The sequence below is a fragment of the Pan paniscus genome, chromosome X (genome assembly GCF_029289425.2).
Source record: "Pan paniscus chromosome X, NHGRI_mPanPan1-v2.0_pri, whole genome shotgun sequence".
Classification (NCBI taxonomy): Eukaryota; Metazoa; Chordata; class Mammalia; order Primates; family Hominidae; genus Pan; species Pan paniscus.
The window spans coordinates 62,286,978-62,309,675 of NC_073272.2; the positions used below are offsets into that span (position 1 = coordinate 62,286,978).

Consider the following 22,698-nt stretch of genomic DNA (forward strand, 5'->3'; position numbering starts at 1 on the left):
GCTTCTTTGTAGTTTTTATCTGGGGAAACTCTTTTTTTTCCCACAGGCCTCAATGGACTTCAAATGTCACTTCTCAGATTCTCCAAAAAGAGTGTTTACAACATGCTAAACCAAAAGAAAGGTTTAATTCTGTAAGATGAATCCACACCCCATCAAGCAGTTTCACACATAGCTGCTTTCTAGTTTTTACCTGGGGATATTCTGTCTTTTCCCATATACCTCAATGGGATCCCAAATGTTCCTTTGCAGATTCTACAAAGGAATGTTTCCAACATGCAGAATCAAAAGAAAGGTTTAACTCTGTGAGAAGAATCCACACATCACAAAGCTGTTTCACAGATAGCTTCCTTCTTTTTTCTGGGGATATTCGGTTTTTCCCCATAGGCCTCAATCAGCTCCCAAATGTTTCTTCACATACTCTACAAAAAGAGTGTTTACAACCTGCTGAATCAAAACAAAAGTTTAATTCTGTGAGATGAATTGAAACATCACAAAGCAGATTCACAGATAGCTTCTTCCTAGATTTTATATGGGGATATGTCATTGTAGGCCTCAGTGGACTGCAAAACGTCCCTTCACAGACTATACAAAAAGAGTGTTTCCAGCTTGATTAACGAAAAGAAAGGTTTAACTATGTGAGATGAACTGACCCAACACAAAGCAGTTTCACAGATTGTTTCTTTCTAGATTTTATCTGGGGATATTCAGTTTCTCCTCATGATTAGTCCCTTCACAGATTCTAAGAAGAGTGTTTCCAACTGGCTGAATCAAAAGAAAGTTTTAACTTTGTGAGAAGAATCCATAAATCACAAATCAGTTTCATAGATAGTTCCTTCCTAGTTTTTATCTGGGGATATTCAGTTTCTCCCTAAGTCCTAAATAGGCTCCCAAAAGTCCCTTTCCAGATTCTACAAAAAGAGTGTTTCCAACCTGCTGAATCAAAAGAAAAGTTTAACTCCATGAGAATAATTCACACATCAAAAAGCCTTTTTACAGATAGCTTCTTTCCAGTTTTTATCTGGGGATATTTTGTTTTTCCCCATAGTCCTCAATGGGCTCTGAAATGTCCCTTTGAAAATATTACAAAAAGAGTGTTTCCAACCTGCTGAATCAAAAGAAAGGTTTAACTCTGTGAAATGAATCCACACATCACAAAGAAGTTTCTCAGAAAACTTCTTTCTAATTTTTATCTGGGGATATCAATTTTTCCCCATAGACCTCAATGGGCTCCAAAATGTGCCTTCACAGATTCTTTAAAAAGAGTGTTTCCAACTTGCTGTATCAAAAGAAATGTTAAAATCTGTGAGGTGAATCCACTCATTAGAAAGCATTTTCACAGATAGCTTCTTTCTAGTTTTTATCTGAGGATATTCAGTTTTTGTAAAAAGGCCTCAGTGGGCTCCCAAATGTCCCTTTGCAGATTCTACAAACAGAATGTTTCCAACCTCTTGAAGTAAAAGAAATGTTTAACTCTGTGAGATGAATCCACACTTTACAAAGCAGTTTCACAGAGGGCTTCATTCTAGTCTTTATCTGAGAATAGTTGGTATTTCCCCATAGGCCTCAGTTTCCTCCCAAGTGTCCCTTCACAGACTCTACAAAATGCTGTTTCTGAACTGCTGAATCGAAAAAAAAGGGTTACATAGTGAGATGAATCCACCCAACACAAAGCAGTTTAAAAGAGAGTTTCTTGCTAGATTTTATCGAGGGATACTTGGTTTTTCCCCATAAGCCTCCATGGGCCCACAAGTGTCCTTCATAGATTGTATAAAAAGAGTGATTCCATCCAGCAGAATCAAAGGAACGTTTTGAATCTGTGATATAAATCCACACATCACAAAGTACTTTCATAGAGAGCTTCTTTCTAGTTTTTATCTGGGTTAATCTTTTTATTCCATAGGGTTCAATGGGCCCCCAAATGTCCCTTCACAGATTTAACAAAAAGAGTGTATTCAACCTGATGAATCAAAAGGAAAATTAAACTCTGTGAGATGAATAACACATCACTAAGCCATTTCACAGATAACTTCTTTCTAGTTTTTATCTGAGGATATTCAGTTTTTGTAAAAAGGCCTCAGTGGGCTCCCAAATGTCCCTTTGCAGATTCTACAAACAGAGTGTTTCCAACCTCCTGAAGTAAAAGAAAGGTTTAACTCTGTGAGATGAATCCACACTTTACAAAGCAGTTTCACAGAGAGCTTCATTCTAGTTTTTATCTGAGAATAGTTGGTATTTTGCCACAGGCGTCAGTTTGCTCCCAGTTGTCCCTTCAGACCCTACAAAATGGTGTTTCTGAACTGCTGAATCAAAAGAAACAGTTACATAGTGAAATGAACCCACACAACACAAAGCAGTTTAAAAGAGAGATTCTTGCTAGTTTTTATCTAGGGATACTTGATTTTTTCCCATAAGCCTCCATGGGCTCCCAAATGTCCTTTATAGATTGTACAAAAAGAGTGATTCCATCCAGCAGATTCAAAGGAACATTTTAAATCTGTGATATAAATCCACACATCACAACGTACTTTCACAGAGAGCTTCTTTCTAGTTTTTATGTGGGTTATTCATTTTTTTTCCATAGGGTCCAATGGGCCCCCTAATGTCCCTTCACAGATTTAACAAAAAGAGTGTATCCAACCTGATGAATCAAAAGGAAAATTAATCTCTGTGAGATGAATAATCACATCACTAAGCCATTTCACAGATAGCTTGTTTCTAGTTTTTATATGGGTATATTCTGTTTTCACTGTATGCCCCATTGGGCTCCAAATATCTCTTTGTAGATTGTACATAAAGAGGGTTTCCAAGCTGCTGAATCAAAAGAAATGATTAACTCTGTAAGATGAATCCACACATTACCAGGCAGTTTCACAGATTCCTTTTTTCTAGTTTTTATCTGGGGATATTCTGTTTTTCCCCATAGGCCTCAATGTGTTCCAAAATGTCCCTCCACAGATTCTACAAGAGTGTTTCCAACCAGCTGAATCAAAAGTAAGGTTTACATCTTGAGGTGAATCCACACACCACAAAGCAGTTTTATGGATAGCTTTTTTCTAGTTTTTATCTGGGAATATTCTGTTTTTCCCCATGGGCCTCAAAGGGCTCCCATATGTCCCTTCACATATTCTACAAAAAAGTGTGTCTGACCTGCTGAATAAAAAAAAAATTAACTCTATGAGAAGAATCCACACATCACCAATCAGTTTCAGAGGTAATTTTCTTCTAGCTTTTTTTCTGGGGATATTCTGTTTTTCCGCTTAGGCTGCAATAGGTTCCAAAATGTCTCCTCAATGATTTTACAACAATAGTGTTTCCTACCTGCTGAATCAAAAGAATGGTTTAACATGTGAAATGAATCTGCACATCAAAAATCAGATTCACAGATACCATCATTTTGTTTGTATCTGAGAATTTTCGGCTTTTCACCTTAGGCCTCAATGGGCTCCCAAATGTCCCTTTGAAGATTCTACAAAAAGAGTGTTTCCAACCTGCTGAATCATAAGAAAGTTTTAACTCCATGAGATGAATGCACACATCACCAAACAGTTTCACAGACAGCTTCTTTCTAATTTTTATCTAGTGACATTTTTTTCCCACAGGTGTCGGTGGGCACCATATGTACCTTTGCAGATTCTACAAAACCAGTGTTTCCAACCTGTTAATCAAAGGAAAGGTTAAACTCCATGAGTTGAATCCAGACATAACCAAGCAGTTTCACAGATACCTTCTTTCTAGTTTTTATATGGAGATATTCGTTTTCATCCTGTAGGCCTCTATGGGCTCCCAAATGTCCCTTCACAGATTCTACAGAAAGAGTGTTTCGAACCTGCTGAATCTAAAGAAAGGTTTAACTCTGTGGAATAAATCCAGACATCACAGGGTATTTTACAAATAGCTTTTTTTCCCAGTTTTAACCTGGAGATATTCCATTTTTCCCTGTAGGCCTTAATGGGCTCCAAAAGTTTTTAGCATATTCTACAAACAGAGGATTCCAACCTACCATAGCAAAATAAAGGTTTAACTCTGTGCAGTAAATCTGCACATCACAAAGCAGTTTCACAGATATCTTCTTCCTAGTTTTTATCTGGGGATATTTGGTTTTTCCCCATAGGCATCAATGGGCTTCAAAACGTACCTTCGCAGATTCTACCAAAAAAGTGTATGCAACCTCCTGAATCAAGAGAAAGGTTTAACTCTGTGACATGTATTGACCCATCACAAAGCAGTTTCACAGACAGCTTTTTTCTAGTTTTTATCTGAGGAGATTCTGTTTTTCCCATAGGCCCCAATGGGCTCCTAAAAGTGTCTTTGCACATCCTACAAAAAGACACTTTCCAAACTGCTTAATCAAAAGAAAGGTTTAACTCTGGGAGATACATGCCCACATCACAAAGTAGTTTCACAGATACCTTCTTTCTAGTTTTTATGCGGCGATATTCAGTTTTACACCATAGGTCTTAATATGCTCCAAATATCACTTTGCAGATTCTACAAATAGTGTTTCCAACCTGCTGAATCAAAAGAAAGGTTTAACTCTGTGAACTGAATCCACACATCACAAAGCTGCTTCATAGATACCTTTTATCTTATTTTTATGTGGGGATATTCTGTTCTTGCCCATCGCCTAAATAAACTCCCCAATGTCCTTTTCCAGACTCTATAAAAAGAGTGTTCAAACTGGCAGCATCAAAATAAAGGTTTAACTCTGTGAGATAAATCCACACATCACCAAGCAGTTTAATAGATGGCTTCTTTCTAGTTTTTATCTGGAGATATTTACTTTTTCCCCAGAGCCCTTAATGAGCTCCCAAATGTCCCTTTGGAGATGCTACAAAAAGTGTGTTTCCAACATGCTGAATAAAAAGAAAGGTATAACTCTGTGATTTGAACTCACACATCCCCAAGCAGTTTCACAGATAGATAGCCTCTTTCTAGTTTTTAATTAGGGATATACAGTTTTTCCATATAGGCATAAATAGGTTCCAATATGTCACTTTGTAGATCCTGCAAAAATAGTGTTCTTACCCACTGAATCAAAAGAAGGGTTTCAATTTGTGAGATGAATCCACACATCAACAAGCAATTAAACAAATAGCTTTTTTCTAGTTTTTATCTGGGGATACTTGGTTTTCCTCCATAGGCCTCAATGGGCTCCCAAATATCCCTTCACTGATTTTACAAAAAGGGTTTTTCCAACCTGCTGAATCAAAAGAAAGGTTTACCTCTGTGAGATGAATTGACACATCACAAAGTGGTTTCACAGATTGCTTCTTTCTACTTTTTCAGGGGGGTATACATGGGTTTTCCCCATAGGTGTATATGAAGTTTGAAAAGTCCCCTGTGGATTCCTTAAAAAAAAAGTATGACCAATCTGCTAAATCAAAATAAAGTTTTAACCCTGTGAGGTGAATCCACAGGTCACAAATAAGTTTCACAGATAACTTATTTCTAGGATTTATCAGGGAATAATCGTTTTTTTTCCATATGCCTTAATGGGGTCCCAAATTTTCCTTCACAAAGTCTACAAATACAGTGAGTCCAACCTGCTATATCAATACAAAGTTTAACCCTATGAGATTAATCCACACATCACCAAGAAATTTCAAAGACAGCTTCTTTCTACTTTTTATCTTGGGGTATTTGGCTTTCCCTGCAGTCCTCAATGGGCTCTCAAAAGTCCCATCCAAGATTCTATGAAAGGAGTGTTTCCAATCTGGTGAATTAAAAGAGAGTTTTAACTCTGTGAAACGAATCCACACATTAAAAAGCAGCCTCACAGATACCTACTTTTTAGTTTTTATCTGGGAATATTCTGTTTTTTTCCCATGGGCCCCAATGGGCTCCCAAATGTCCCTTCCCAGGGTCTATGAAAAGAGTGTTTCCAACCAGCTGAATCAGAGGAAAGTCTTCACTCTGTGAGATGATTCCTCACGTCACAAAGTAGTTTCTTCAATAGTTTATCTCTAGTTTTTATCTGGGGATATTCAGTTTCTGTCTATAGGCCACAATAGGCTCTGAAGTGTCCCTTCACTGATACTGCAAAAACAGTGTTTCCAACCTGCTGAATCAAAACAATATTTCATCCCTGAGAGATTAATCCACACATCACCAAGAAGTCTCACAGATAGCTTCTTTCTAGTTTTCACTGGTGATATGCGGTTGACATTTATTATCTTGTTTTGCTATCATGGGAGTTCCAAAAAAAATTAAAATGGATAATGGGCCAGGATACTGTAGAAAAACATTTCAATAATTCTTAAATCAGTGGAAAATTACACATACAATAAGAATCCCCTATAATTCTCAAGGACCGGCCATAATTAAAAGAACTAACAAAACACTCAAAGCTCAATTGGTTAAACAAACAAACAAGGACAGTAAAGAGTATAATGCTCCCCAGATGCAACTTAATCTTGCACTCTATACTCTACACTTTTTAAACATTTATAGAAATCAGACCACTACTTCTGAAGAACAACGTTTCACTGGTAAAAAGAACAGCCCACCTGAAGGAAAACTGATTTGGTGGAAAGACAACAAAAATAAAATATTGGAAATAAGAAAGGTGATAATGTAGGGGAGAGGTTTTGCTTGTATTTCCCCCAAAAAAAACCAGCTTCCAGTTTAGGTACCTACAACTTAGAGAAGAAGCTGTCATCCACCAAAAAAATAGAGCCACTGACTTGGGCACAATTAAAGAAGCTGACACAGTTAGCTGAAAAAAGTCTAAAGAACGTAAGGGCAGTGCAAACTCCAGAGAATATGCTGCTTTCAGCTTTGATGATTGCATCAACATTGTTAAGTCTCCCCATGTCTACAGGAGCAGCTGTAGCTAATTATACTTACTGGGTCTATGTGCCTTTCCCACAATTAATTCGGGCAGTCACATGGATGGATAATCCTATTAAAATATATGTTAATAATAGTGCATGGGTACCAGGCTCCACAGATGATCGTTGCCCTGTCCAGTCTAAAAAAGAAGGAATGATGATAATTATTTCCATTGGGTATCATTATACTATTTGCCTAGGGAAGGCACCAGGATGTTTAACGCCTACAACACAAAATTGGTTGGTGAAAGTACCTACTGTCAGTGCCACCAGTAGATTTACTTATCACATGATAAGTAGAATGTTACTCGAGGCACAGATAAATAATTTACAGGACTCTTCTTTTCAAAGATCATTAAAATTTAGGCCTAAGTAAAGCCTTGCCCCAAGGAAATTCCCAAAAAATCAAAATGCCCAAAAGTCTTAGTTTGAAAAAAATGTTGTGTGGAGGTATTACAAAACAATAAATTTAAAACTACTATAGACTAGGCCCCTCAAGGCCAATTATATTGTAATTGTATGGGCCAGACTCACTCATGTTCACAGGCCCCATCCATCTGGCACATTAATCCAGGCTATAATAGTAATTTAACTGAAAGACTGGACAAAGTTTATACAAGGTTAGAAGCACTCTATCCATGGAAATGGGGTGAAAAGGAAATTTCATCACCTCGACCAAACTTAGTCCTGTTAATGGTCCTAAACAGCCAGAATTATTAAAGCCTACTGTGGCCTCACACCACATTAGAATTTGGTCTAAAAATCAAGCTACAGAAACAAGAGATTGTAAGCCATATTATACTATCAACCTAAATTCCAGTCTGACAATTCCCTTACAAAGTTGTGCAAAAACCCCTTACATGCTAGTTGTAAGAAACATAGTTATTAAACCAGATTCCCAAACTATAACCTGTAAAAATCATAGATTGCTCACTTGTGTTTATTTGACTTTTAATTGGCAAAACTGTATTCTGCTAGTAAAGGCAAGAGAGGGCATGTGGATCCCTGTTTTCATGGATCAACACTGGGAAGCTTCACCATCCATCCATATTTTAACAGAAATATTAAAATAAATTCTAACTAAATTCAAAAGGTTCACTTTTACTTTCATTGCAGTGACTATGGGTCTTATTGCAGTCACAGGTACTGCTGTGGCTGCTGGAATTGCTTTACACTCTTCTATTCAAACTACAAAATATGTAAGTAACTGGCAAAAAAAATCCTCAAAATTGTAAAATACTCAGACCCAAATAGATCAAAAATAAGCAAACCAAATTAATGATCTTACACTAACTGTCATTTGGATGGGAGATAGACACATGAGCTTGAAAAAATTTTTTCAGTTACAATGTGACTGGAACACATCAGAATTTTGAATTACACCCTGAGCCTATAATAAGTCTGAGCATCACTGGGAAATGGTTAGACTCCATCTACAAAAAAATAAGATAACCTTACTTTAGATATTTCAAAATTAAAAGAACATATTTTTGAGGCATCAAAAGGCCATTTAAATTTGGTGCTACAAAGTGAGACAACCGTAAAATCTGCTGATAACCACACAAAACTTAACCCCTTCACTTGGGTTAAAACCCTAAGAAGTTCCACTATTGTAAATTTTGTATTAAACCTTGTGTGCCTGTTCTGTCTGTGGTTAGTCTACAGTTGTACCCAGTAGCTCCAAAGAGACAGTGACCAGAGAGAATGAGCCATAATGACGATGGTGCTTTTGTCAAAAAGAAAAGGAGGATATGTAGGGAAAAGAAAGAGAGATCAGACTCTTACTGTGTCTATGTAGAAAAGGAAGACATAAGAAACTCCATTTTAGAATACAGTGCTTTTCCGATGGGGTTAAAAAATGGAGCACCAGATTATATCCCGCACCTGGCTCAGAGGGTCCTACGCTCACGGAGTCTCATTGATTGCTAGCACAGCAGTCTGGGATCAAACTGCAAGGTGGCAGCGAGGCTGGAGGAGGGGCGCTCGCCATTACCCAGGCTTGCTTCGGTAAACAAAGCAGCCAGGAAGCTCGAAATGGGTGGAGCCCACCACAGCTCAAGGAGGCCTGCCTGCCTCTGTAGGCTCCACTTCTGGGGGCAGGGCACAGACAAACAAAAAGACAGCAGTAACCTCTGCAGACTTAAATGTCCTTGTCTGACAGCTTTGAAGAGAGCAGTGGTTCTCCCAGCACGCAGCTGGAGATCTGAGAATGGGCAGACTGCCTCCTCAAGTGGGTCCCTGGCCCCGGACCCCCAAGCAGCCTAAGGGGGAGGCACCCCCCAGCAGGGGGAGACTGACACCTCACACGGCTGGGTACTCCCACAGACCTGCAGCTGAGGGTCCTGTCTGTTAGAAGGAAAACTAACAAACAGAAAGGACATCCACACCAAGAACCCATCTGTACATCACCATCGTCAAAGACCAAAAGTAGATAAAACAACAAAGATGGGGAAAAAACAGAACAGAAAAACTGGAAACTCTAAAAAGCAGAGCGCCTCTCCTCCTCCAAAGGAGCACAGTTCCTCACCAGCAATGGAACAAAGCTGGATGGAGAATGACTTTGACGAGCTGAGAGAAGAAGGCTTCAGATGATCAAATTACTCCGAGCTACGGGAGGAAATTCAAACCAAAGGCAAAGAAGTTGAAAACTTTGAAAAACATTTAGATGAATGTATAACTAGAATAACCAATACAGAGAAGCGCTTAAAGGAGCTGATGGAGCTGAAAACGAAGGCTCGAGAACTATGTAAAAATGCAGAAGACTCAGGAGCCGATGTGATCAACTGGAAGAAAGGGTATCAGCAATGGAAGACGAAATGAATGAAATGAAGTGAGAAGGGAAGTTTAGAGAAAAAATAATAAAAATAAATGAGCAAAGCCTCCAAGAAACATGGGACTATGTGAAAAGACCAAAACTACGTCTGATTGGTGTACCTGAAAGTGATGGGGAGAACGTAAACAAGTTGGAAAACACTCTGCAGGATATTATCCAGGAGAACTTCCCCAATCTAGAAAGGCAGGCCAATATTCAAATTCAGGAAATACAGAGAACACTGCAAAGATGCTCCTCGAGAAGAGCAACCCCAAGACACATAATTGTCAGATTCACCAAAGTTGAAATGAAGGAAAAAATATTAAGGACAGCCAGAGAGAAAGATCGGGTTACCCACAAAGGGAAGCCCATCAGACTAACAGCTGATCTCTCTGCAGAAACTCTACAAGCCAGAAGAGAGTGGGGACCAATATTCTACATTCTTAAAGAAAAGAATTTTCAACCCAGAATTTCATATCCAGCCAAACTAAGCATCATAAGTGAAGGAGAAATAAAATCCTTTACAAACAAGCAAATGCTGAGACATTTTGTCACCACCAGGCCTGCTTTACAGGAGATCCTGAAGGAAGCACTAAACATGGAAAGCAAAAACCGGTAACAGCCACTGCAAAAACAGGCCAAATTGTAAAGACCATCATGGCTAGGAAGAAACTGCATCAAATAACAAGCTAAATAACCAGCTAACATCATAATGACAAGATCAAATTCACACATAACGACATTAACCATAAATGTAAATGGGCTAAATGCTCCAATTAAAAGACACAGACTGGCAAATTGGATAAAGAGTTAAGAACCATCAGAGTGCTGTTTTCCGGAAACCCATCTCATGTGCAGAGACACACATAGGCTCAAAAAAAAAAGGAATGGAGGAAGATGTACCAAGCAAATGGAAAACAAAAAATGGAAAAGCAAAATAAACAAAAAAAAGGCAGGGGTTGCAATTCTAGTCTCGGATAAAAGAGACTTTAAAGCAACAAAGATCAAAAGAGACAAAAAAGGCCATTACATAATGGCAAAGGGATCAATTCAACAAGAGGAGCTAAATATCCTAAATATATATGCACCAAATACAGGAGCACCCAGATTCATAAAGCAAGTCCTTAGAGACCTAGAAAGTGACTTAGACTCCCACACAATAATAATGGGAGACTTTAACACCCCACTGTCAACATTAGACAGATCAACAAGAAAGAAAGTTCTCAGAGATATCCAGGAACTGAACTCTGCACCAAGTGGACCTAATAGACATCTACAGAACTCTCCACCACAAATCAACAGAACATACATTCTTTTCAGCAACACACCACACCTATTCCAAAATTGACCACATAGTTGAAAGGAAAGCACTCTTCAGCAAATGTAAAAGAACAGAAATTATAACAAGCTATCTCTCAGACCACAGTGCAATCAAACTAGAACTCAGGATTAAGAAACTCACTTTAAACCACTCAACTACATGGAAACTGAACAACCTGCTCCTGAATGACTACTGGGTACATAACGAAATGAAGGCAGAAATAAAGATGTTCTTTGAAACCAACAAGAAAAAAGACACAACATACCAGAATCTCTGGGACACATACAAAGCAGTGTGTAGAGGGAAATTTATAGCACTAAATGCCCACAAGGGAAAGCAGGAAATATCTAAAATGGACACCCTAACATCACAATTAAAAGAACTAGAGAAGCAAGAGCAAGCACATTCAAAAGCTGGCAGAAGGCAAGAAATAACTAAGATCAGAGCAGAACTGAAGGAAATAGAGAAACAAAAAATCCTTCAAAAAATCAATGAATCCAGGAGCTGGTTTTTGAAAAGATCAACAAAATTGATAGACTACTAGCAAGACTAATAAAGAAGGAAAGAGAGAAGAATCAAATAGACACAATAAAAAATGATAAAGGGGTTATCACCACTGATCCCACAGAAATACAAACTACTGTCAGAGAATACTATAAACACGTCTACACAAATAAACGAGAAAATCAAGAAGAAATGGATAAATTCCTCAACACATACACCCTCCAAAGACTAAACAAGGAAGAAGTTGAATCTCTGAATAGACCAACAACAGGCTCTGAAATTGAGGCAATAATTAATAGCTTACCAACCAAAAAAACACCAGGTCCAGATGGATTCAAAGCCGAATTCTACCAGAGGTACAAGGAGGAGTTGATACCATTCCTTCTGAAACTATTCCAATTAACAGAAAAAGAGGGAATCCTCCCTAACTCATTTTATGAGGCCAGCATCATCCTGATACCAAAGCCTGGCAGAGACACAACAACAAAAAAAGAGAATTTTAGACAAATATCCTTGATGAACATCAATGCAAAAATCCTCAATAAAATACTGGCAAACAGAATCCAGCAGCACATCAAAAAGCTTATCCACCATGATCCAGTAGGCGTCATCCCTCGTATGCAAGGCTGGTTCAACATACACAAACAAATCAATGTATTCCAGCATATAAAAAGAACCAATGACAAAAACCTCACGATAATCTCAATAGATGCAGAAAAGTCCTTTGACAAAATACAACAACACTTCATGCTAAAAGCTCTCAATAAATTAGATATTGATGGGGTGTATCTCAAAATAATAAGAGCTATCTATGACAAACCCACAGCCAATGTCATACTGAATGAGCAAAAACTGGAAGCATTCCCTTTGAAAACTGGCACAAGACAGGGATGCCCTCTCTCACCACTCCTATTCAACATAGTGTTGGAATTTCTGGCCAGGACAATCTGGCAGGAGAAGGAAATAAGTGATATTCAATTAGAAAAAAGGAAGTCAAATTGTCCCTGTTTTCAGATGAGATGATTGTGTATTTAGAAAACCCCATTGTCTCAGCCCAAAATCTCCTTAAGCTGATAAGCAACTTCAGCAAAGTCTCAGGATACAAAATCAATGTGCAAAAATCACAAGCATTCTTATACGCCAATAATAGACAAACAGAGAGCCAAATCATGAGTGAACTCCCATTCACAATTTCTTCAAAGAGAATAACATACCTAGGAATCCAATGACAAGGGATGTGCAGGAGCTCTTCAAGGAGAACTACAAACCACTGCTCAATGAAATAAAAGAGGATACAAACAAATGGAAGAACATTCCATGCTCATGGGTAGGAAGAATGAATATCGTGAAATTGGCCATACTGCCAAAGGTAATTTATAGATTCAATGCCATCCCCATCAAGCTACCAATGACTTTCTTCACAGAATTGGAAAAAAAACTACTTTAAAGTTCATATGGAACCAAAAAAGAAACCTCATTGCCAAGTCAATCCTAAGCCAAAGAACAAAGCTGCGGGCATCAGGCTACCTGACTTTAAACTATACTACAAGGCTACAGTAACCAAAACAGCATGGTACTGGTAGCAAAACAGAGATATAGACCAATGGAATAGAATAAAGCCCTCAGAAATAATGCTGCATATCTACAACTATCTGATCTTTGACAAACCTGACAAAACAAGAAGTGGGGAAAGATTCCCTTATTTAATAAATGGTGCTGGGAAAACTGGCTAGTCATATGTAGAAAGCTGAAACTGGATCCCTTCCTTATGCCTCATGCAAAGATTAATTCAAATGGATTAAAGACTTAAGTGTTAGACCTAAAGCCATAAGAAGCCTAGTAGAAAACTAGGCATTACCATTCAGGACATAGGCATGGGCAAATACTTCATGACTAAAACACCAAAAACAATGGCAACAAAAGCCAAAATTGACAAATGAAATCTAATTAAACTAAAGAGCTTCAGCACAGCAAAAGAAACTACCATCAGAGTGAACAGGCAACCTACAGAATGAGAGAAAATTTTTGCAACATACTCATCTGACAAAGGGCTAATATCCAGAATCTACAATGACCTCGAACAAATTTACAAGAAAAAAACAAACAACTCCATCAGAAAGTGGGCGAAAGATATGAACAGACACTTCTCAAAAGAAGACATTTATGCAGCCAAAAAACACATGAAAAAATGCTCATCATCACTGGCCATCAGAGAAATGCAAATCAAAACCACAATGAGATAACGTTGCACACCAGTTAGAATGGTCATCATTAAAAAGTCAGGAAACAACAGGTGCTGGAGAGGATGTGGAGAAATAGGAACACTTTTACACTGTTGGTGGGACTGTAAACTAGTTGAACCATTGTGGAAGTCAGTGTGGCGATTCCTCAGGGATCTAGAACTAGAAATCCCATTTGACCCAGCCATCCCATTACTGGATATATACCCAAAGGATTACAAATCATGCTGCTAAAAAGACACAAGCAAACGTATGTTTATTACAGCACTATTCACAGTAGCAAAGCCTTGGAAGCAAGCCAAATGTCCAAAAATGATAGACTGGATTAAGAAAATGTGGCGCATATACACCATGGAATACTATGCAGCCATAAAAAATGATGAGTTGATGTCCTTTGCAGGGACATGGATGAATCTGGAAGGCATCATTGTCTGCAAACTATCGCAAGGACAAAAAACCAAAGACCGCATATTCTCACTCATAGGTGGGAATTGAACAATGAGAACACATGGACACAGGAAGGGGAACACGACACACTGGGGACTGTTGATGGGTTGGGGGAGGGTGGAGGGATAGCATTAGGAGATATACCTAATGTTAAATGACTAGTTAATGGGTGCAGCACACCAAAATTGCACAAGTATGCATATGTAATTAGTCTGCACATTGTGCACACGTACCCTAAAACTTAAAGTATAATAAATAAGTAAATAAATAAAGGAAGGAAGAGTGTTTCCAACCCACTGAAACAAAAGTAAGGATTAACACTGTGAGATGAATCCACACATCAGAAAGCAGTTGAACAGATATATTTTTCTAGTTTTTATCTGAGGATATTAGTTATTTCACCATAAGCCAAAATAGGCCACAAAATATCCATTTGCAGATACTACATGAACAATGCTTACACGATGGTGAATCAAATGAAAGGTTTAATTCTGTGAGATGAATGCACACATTAGAAAGTAGTTTCACAGATAAATTCTTTCTAGGTTTGATCCAGGGATATTCAGTTTTTCACTGTAGGCCTCAGTGGGCTCCCAAATGTCCCATCACAGATTCTACAAGGGGAGTGTTTTCAACCTGCTGAATCAAAAGAAATGTTCATCTCTGTGAGATGAATCCACATATCACAAATCAGTTTCAGAGATATCTTCTTTCTAGTTTTTATCTGGGAATATTCAGTTTTTCATAGTAGGCCCCAAGGATTCCCCAAATGTCCCTTCGCAGATTCTACAAGAAGAGTGTTTCCAACCTGCTAAATCTAAAGAAAGGTTTAACTCTGTGAGATGAATCTACATATCACAAAGCAATTTCACAGATAATTTCTTTCTACTTTTTATATGGAGATATTCAGTTTTTCATCATAGGCTGCAATGGGCTCCCAAATGTCCCCTCACGGATTCTACAAGAAGAATGTTTCCTACTTGCTAAATCAAAAAAAAAGTTTTAACTCTGTGAGAGGAATCCACACATCAGAAAGCAGTTTCACAAATAGCTTCTTCATAGTTTTTAATCTGTTGATATTCACTTTTTCACCATATGCCTCAATGGTCTCCAAATGTCTTTTCACAGAAGCTACAAAAAGAGTGCTTCCAACATCTGGAAACAAAAGAAAGATTTAACCCTGTGAGATTAATCCATAAATCAAACAGCAGTTTCATAGATAGCTTCTTTGTAGTTTTTATCAGAGGATTTCGGTTTTTCACCATAGTCCTCAACAGCTTCCCAAATGTCCATTCACAGATGCTACAAGAATAGCATTTCCAACCTACTGAATGAATAAATTTAAATCTTTGAGATGAATCAAGACATCAGATAGCAGTTTGACAGTTAGCTTCTGTCTAGCTTTTATCTGGGAATATTCAATTTTTCACCATAGGCCTCAATGGGCTCCCAAATATCCCTTCATAGATTCTACAAGAAGAGCATTTCCAACCTGCTTAATCAAAGGAAAGGTTTATCTCTGTGGGATGAATCTACACATCACAAAGGAGTTTCACAGATAGCTTCTTCTTAGTTTTTATATTGGGATATTCCGTTTTTCACATTAGGCCCCAATGGGATCCCAAATGGCCTTTCACGTATTCTACAAAAAGAGTGTTTCCAAACTGCTGAATCAAAAGAATGGTTTATCTCTGTGAGACAAATCCAGACATAATAAAAGGGTTTCACAGGTAGCTTCTTTCTAGTTTTTATCTGGGAATATTCCATTTTTCACCATAGACCTCCATGGCCCCCAAATGTCCTTTCACAGATTCGACAAGAAGAGTGTTTCCAATTTGCTGAAACAAAAGAAATGTTTAACACTATGACATGAATCCACACACCACAAAGCAGATTCACAGATAGCTTCTTCTTAGTATTTCTCTGGAGATATTCTGTTTTTCACATTGAACCACAAGGGGCTTCAAAACACCCCTTCGCAGATTCTACAAAAAGTGTTTCCAACCTGCTGAATTAAAAGAATGTTTTAATACTATGAGATGAATCCACATATCACAAAGTGGTTTCACAGATAGCTTCTTTCTAGTTTTTTTTTTTTTTCTCTAAGGATATTCAGTTTTTCACCACAGGACTCAATGGTCTCCCAAAATTTCCTTCACAGATTCTACAAAAAGAGTTTTTTCCAACCTGCTAAAATAAAAGAAATATTTAACACTGGGATGAATCCACACATCGCAATGCAGTTTCACAGATGCCTTCTTTCTAGTTTTTATCTGAGAACATTGGGTTTTTCACCATATGCCTCAAGAGGCTCCCAAATGTCCACTCACAGGTACTAAAGGAAGAGTGTTTCAAACCTGCTGAATCAAAAATAAAATGTTTACTTCTGTGAGATGAATCCACACATCACAAAGCAGTTTAATAGATTGCTTTTTAGTTTTTATGTGGATATGTGGTTTTTCACCACAGGCCTTAATGGCCTTCCAAATGTCCCTTCTCAGATTCTACAAAAAGAGTATTTCCAACCTGGTGAATCAAAAAATTGGTTAACCTCCAGGAGATGAATCCCCACATCTCAAAGCAGTTTCACAGGTACCTTCTTTCTTGTTTTTATCTGGGGATATTCCGTTTTTCACCATAGGCCTCAATGGGCCCCCTGATTCCTTTCACAGTTTCCAGAAGAAGAGTGTTTCCAACCTGCTGAAACAAAAGAAAGGTTTATCTCTGTGAGATGAATCCACACATCACACAGCAGGCTCACAGATAGCTTCTTCTTAGTTTTTATCTGGTGATATTCGGTTTTTCACGGTAGGCCACAATGGGCTGCCAAATGTCCCCTTGCAGATTCAAAAAGAAGAGTGTTTCCAAACTGCTTAATAAAAAGTATGGTTTAACTCTGTAAGATGATTCCACACAACACAAAACAGTTTCAGAGAGAGTTTCTTCTTTGTTTTTATCTGGGGATATTCCGTTTCTCACTATGGGCTTCAAAGGTCTCCAAAATGTCCCTTCACAGATTCTACAAGACGAGTTTTTCCAACCTGCTGAAGCAAAATAAATATTTAACACTGTGAGATGAATCCACACGTCACAAAGCAATTTCACAGATAGCTTCTTTCTAGTTTGTTATCTGAGGATATTTGCTTTTTCACCACAGGCCTCAATAGGCTCCCAAATGTCCATTCACAGATGCTACTAGAAGAGTGTTTCCAACCTGCTGAAACAAAACAAAGGTTTAACTCTGTGAGATTAAACCACATATCTGAAAGCGGTTTCACAGAATGCTTCTTTCTAGTATTTATCCAGAAATATTCGGTTTTTCACCATAGGCCTCAATGGCCTCCCAAATATCCCTTCATGGATTCTACAAAGAGTGTTTCCCACTGCTGAATTAAAAGAAGCTTTAACTCTGTGAGGTGAATCACACATCACAACACTGTTTCTCAGATAGCTTCTTGTTCGTTTTTTTCTGGGTGTATTCAGTTTTTCACAGTAGGCCCCAATGGGCTCCAAAATGTCGCTTCACAGATTCTAGAAGAAGAGTTTTTCCAACCTGCTGAATCAAAAGAATGGTTTAACTCTGCAAGATGAATCCACACATCACAAAGCAGTTTCACAGATTGCTTCTTTCTAGTTTTTATCTGGGGATATTCGATTTTTTACCACAGGCCAGAAGGTCTCCCAAAAGTCCCTTCGCAGAGACTACAAGAAGAGTGTTCCCAACCTGTGGAATCATTTAAATCTGAGAGATGAATCCACACGTCACAAAGCAGTTTCACAGATAGCTTCTTTCTGGTTTTTATATGGGGATATTTGGTTTTTCACAGTAGGCCTCAATGGGCTCCCAAAAGTCCCATCACAGATTCTACAGGAAGAGTGCTTCCAACCTGGTGAAACAAAAGAAAGTTTCAGCTCTGTGAGGTGAATCCACCCATCAAAGTGCAGTTTCACGAGTAGATTCTTTCCAGTTTTTATCCAAGGATATTCAGTTTTTTCATAGGCCTCATTAAGCTTCCCAATGTCCCTTCACAGATTCTACAAGTAGAGTGTTTCTAGCTTGCTGAATCAAAAGAAATATTTAAGTTTGTGAGATGAATCTACACATCACAAAGTAGTTTCACAGATTGCTACTTTCCAGTTTTTATCTGGGGATAATCAGTTTTTCACCGTATGCCTCAAAGGGCTCCCAAATGTCCCTTTGCAGATTCTTCAAGGAGAGTGTTTCCAACTGGCTAAAAGAAAGTTTTAACTCTGTGAGCTGAATGCATACATCAAAAAGCAGTTTCACTGATAGCTTCTTTCTAGTTTTTATCTGAAGATATTCGGTTTTTCACCACAGGCCTTAATAGGCTCCCAAATGTCCCTTCCTGGCTACTACAAGAAGGGTGTTTTCAACCTGCTGAATCAAAAGAAAAGTTTAACTCTGTGCATTGAATCCACATATCAGGAATCAGTTTCATAGATAGCTTCTTTCTAATTTATATCTGGGGACATTCTGTTTTTCACCATAGGCCTCAATGGGCTCTCAAATGTCCCTTTGCAGATTCTACAAAAACAGTGTTTCCAAGCTGCTGAATCAAAAGAAGGGTTCAATTGGGTTAGATGAATCCACACATCAGAAAGCAGCTTCACAGATAGTTTCTTTCTAGTATTCATCTGGGAATATTCGGGGTTTCACAATAGGCCTCAATGGGCTCCCAAATGTTCCTTCACAGATTCTACAAGAAGAGCGTTTCCAAATGGCTGAATCAAAAGAAGGGTTTAATTCTGTGAGATAAATCCACCCTTCACAAAGCAGTTTCACAGATAGCTTCTTCTTAGTTTTTATCTGTGGATATTCTGTTTTTCACAGTAGGCCTCAATGGGCTCCCAAATGTCCCTTTGAAGATTGCATAAAAAGAGTGTTTCCAACCTGATGAATCAAAAGAATGGTTTAATTCTCTGAGATGAATCCACACATCACAAATCAGTTTCACATATAGCTTCTTTCTACTTTTTATCTGGGGATATTCCGTTTTTTACCATAGGCCTCAATGGGCTCCCAAATGTCCCTTCTCAGATTCTGCAATAGAATGTTTCCAGCCTGCTGAAACAAGTCAAAGTTTTAACACTGTGAGATGAGTCCACACATCACAAAGCAGTTTCCCAAATAGCTTCTTTCTAGTTTTTATTTGAGGTGATTCAGTTTTTTACTGCAGGCCACAATATGCTCACAAATGTCCATTTGCAGATAGTACAAAAAGAGTGTTTCCAATGGGTTGAATGGTTTAATTCTGTGAGAAGAATCCACACATCAGACAGCAGTTTCACAGATAGCTTCTTTCTAGTTTATATCTGGGGTTATTTGGTTTTTTACCATAGACCTCAGTGGGATCCTAAATGTCCCTTTGCACATTCTATAAGAACACTGTTTCTAACCTGCTAAATCAAAAGAAAGGTTTAACTCTTTCAGAGGAATATACACATCAGAAAGCATTTTCACAGGTAGCTTCTTTCTAGTTTTTATCTGGGGATATTCCTTTTTTTCACCATATGCCAAGACCAGCTCTTTCATGGAGACCCTAAAGCAGTGACGCTAGTAGAATTAAAGACACACACACTGAAATATATTGTGTGGAGTGAGAAATCAGGGTTCTCACAGCCTTCAAACCTGAGAGCCTTGAACAGAGATTTATCCACATATTTATTGACAGCAAGCCAGTGATAAGCATTGTTTCTATAGATTATAGTTTAACTGAAAGTATTTCTTACGGAAAATAAAAGGATGGGCTGAAATAAAGGGATGGGCTCTGGCTAGTTATCTTCAGCCTGAACATGTCCTTAAGGCACAGATCACTCATGCTATTGTTTGTGGGTCAAGGAAGCCTTTAAGCATTTTTCCACCCTTGGTGGGCCAGGGCTACTTCCCCTCATTCTGGTGAACTGACAGCCTTCCAGTGGGGGCTTCATGGCCATCACAAGCAGGTCACAGTGCTGTAGAGATTTTGTTTATGACCAGTTTGTGGCCAGTTTAAGGCCAGATTTGTGGCCTTTTCCCAACATGTCTTCCTTCTTCGTTTTGCAAAGTGATAAAAGCATAGGCAGCTTTGTCACAGTGAGCTACTTCTCACAGGATTCAGGATTCACATCTGCAGACTATACAAAGACCAAAAACACAGATTAATAACACAACCATCATTGAAATCACAGAGCTTTCAAGTGTTTTTATCCGTTTTAATGGGGTACTAGCTGCTAATCTCTCTGCAGCTCCTTCAAGCACTCCAGTTCCTGACATTAAGGCCAGGTGTGACTGGGATGCCTTAAATATTTGTTCTTTTAAATTTTGCATAGCCAAAGACAAGTTTGTAGAGTGTCTTAGATGCTTTTTATTCTTTCCCAAATTTGATCTTATTAAGAGCCATTAATAGTTTCCACAAGTTCATATGTTTAGCTCCCACAACGAGCCACATCATTTGAGGTTGAGGTGCCACTATACTGCAATGGTTCCAGATAATAGGAACTCTTGCCATACTTCTTACCATTTATACCATCTGACTGTTTTGTTCAGACCAGCTGAACATAGTGTGACTGTGGCACACCAGTTGAGAGGTGCAATTCAAGCTAAACATCCTCTTAGGGGACCAATCAATAGTGATTCCATAGGAGTCATTGCATAGCACCTCTGACTGTTCTGCAATGCAATCTTCCCAAACAAGTACATTTATTTTTTCTAACCAGATCCAATCATGTTTACAAATTAGTTTTTGAGGACAGTATGCCTCAATTATAGGAGCAAATTTATCATGGTTTATTCTGAGATTAGAAAGCATGTGTAACTGTGTCATACAGCGATTACATCCAGGCATTATTGCCAGCCAGGATTGATAGATATGTCCAGTAACTATAATTGTTCTCTGTGTCAGCAATTTTTGAAGGAATACGCATGGCAGTGGTGATCACTGCTATCATAGATATCATTAAATTACTAATAGTGACTGGTTGTCCCACTTAGGTTTTCTTCCTCCTTCTGTGACAGCTTCTTGATCTGTCCCCATGTGGGTGGCTGTGTTCGACAGGTGTGTCTCATGATAGTTGGGGTCCTACTCAGTGTCATTCTTGACATGGCTGCAACCAGGGGGTCCTTGCAACCCTCTCAGAATATCTTCCTCAATATCTGGCTCATGATAAGGTTTCAGGTGTCTTGATGGTATCAAAATTGGCTGTTGATTCGGTCCTGGAGAAACACAAGCATAACCTCTACCCCAATTGATTATTTTACCTATTTTGCAAATTTTGCTATTGGATCTCTCCCTCAACCCAGTTGTTCTGCTTCTGTCTTTGCAGCAGGTTTCTGTAGATGCTGTTCAGCTGCTGATAACATCTGGCCTTTAAGAAGGCTCAAAAATTTAAAGTTAATAATGCTAGATGCAATTGCATATGGAGTGTCCCATAGTCACTGTTTCTCCCCCTTTTTTGTTTTTCTAACTGGTGTTTCAGGGAGAGATTCATTCTTTCCACTATGGCTTGTCCTTGAGAGTTATATGGGATACCAGTAATGTGTTTCATATTACATATAGAGAAAAATGTAGCTAGAGCTTGGGGAGTATATCCTAGGGCATTATCTGTTTTAATAGAAGCTGGAATGCCCATCACCACAAAACACTGCAAAAGGTGACATTTAACACAGGCAGAAGACTCTCCTGATTGGCATGTAGCCCAGACAAAGTGAGAAAAGGTGTCCACACATACATGTACATAAGCTAGTCTCCCAAACGAGAGAACATGTGTGACATCCATTTGCCAAAGAGAATTAGGTTCCAATCCTCAAGGATAAACTCTTCCAGTAAAAGATAAGGAATGCACCATTTGGCAAGTTGGGCATCACTGGATAATAGCTTTAGCTTCTTTCATTAATTGCCGAGGGCTAGTGAGACTAGGATCTCCTCTAAGAATAGAAAATAGATTACTCATGGCATAGGTAGGAACGCCTACAGCAGGTCATATCCAATTAATGTCCCCTAGTAATTTTTGAAAGTCATTAAATCTTTTCAATTGATCTCTATGTATGGCTACTTTCTGTAGCACAATGTTAGTGTCATTTACTAAGGTCCCCAAGTAGGAGTAAGGAGTAGTAGTCTGAATTTTATAAGGAGCTATAATTAAACAAGTACAAGAAATTGAATTTTGCAAGTGATCATAATATTGAAGTCATATTTCTCAGGTGGGGACAGCACAAAATATATCGTCCATATAATGAATAATGTAACACTGAAAATTTTTTACAAGTAGGTTCAATTGTTTGCCCTACATATGCCTGGCAAATTGTTGGACTGTTTAACATGCCCTGTGCAAAACTTTCCAATGAAAATGCTTAGCAGGCTGCAGGTAGTTTACTGCAGGAATCGTAAATGCAAACCTTTCACAGTCTTGCTCAGCTAAAGGGATAGTAAAGAAACAGTCTTTTAAATCTATGACTCTTAAAGGCTTTTTTTAAAAATCATAGCAGGAGAAGGCTGCAATATCCCCATAGGTTGTGTAACTGAATTAATGGCTCTTAAATCAATT

At 38.4% G+C, this 22,698-nt stretch overlaps 1 pseudogene; it reads left to right on the top strand.

The window, feature by feature from the left end:
* The first annotated feature begins 6,400 nt into the window (after positions 1-6,400).
* Positions 6,401-21,726, top strand: LOC129395226 (endogenous retrovirus group K member 7 Env polyprotein-like; annotated as a pseudogene).
* Positions 21,727-22,698: the final 972 nt, after the last annotated feature.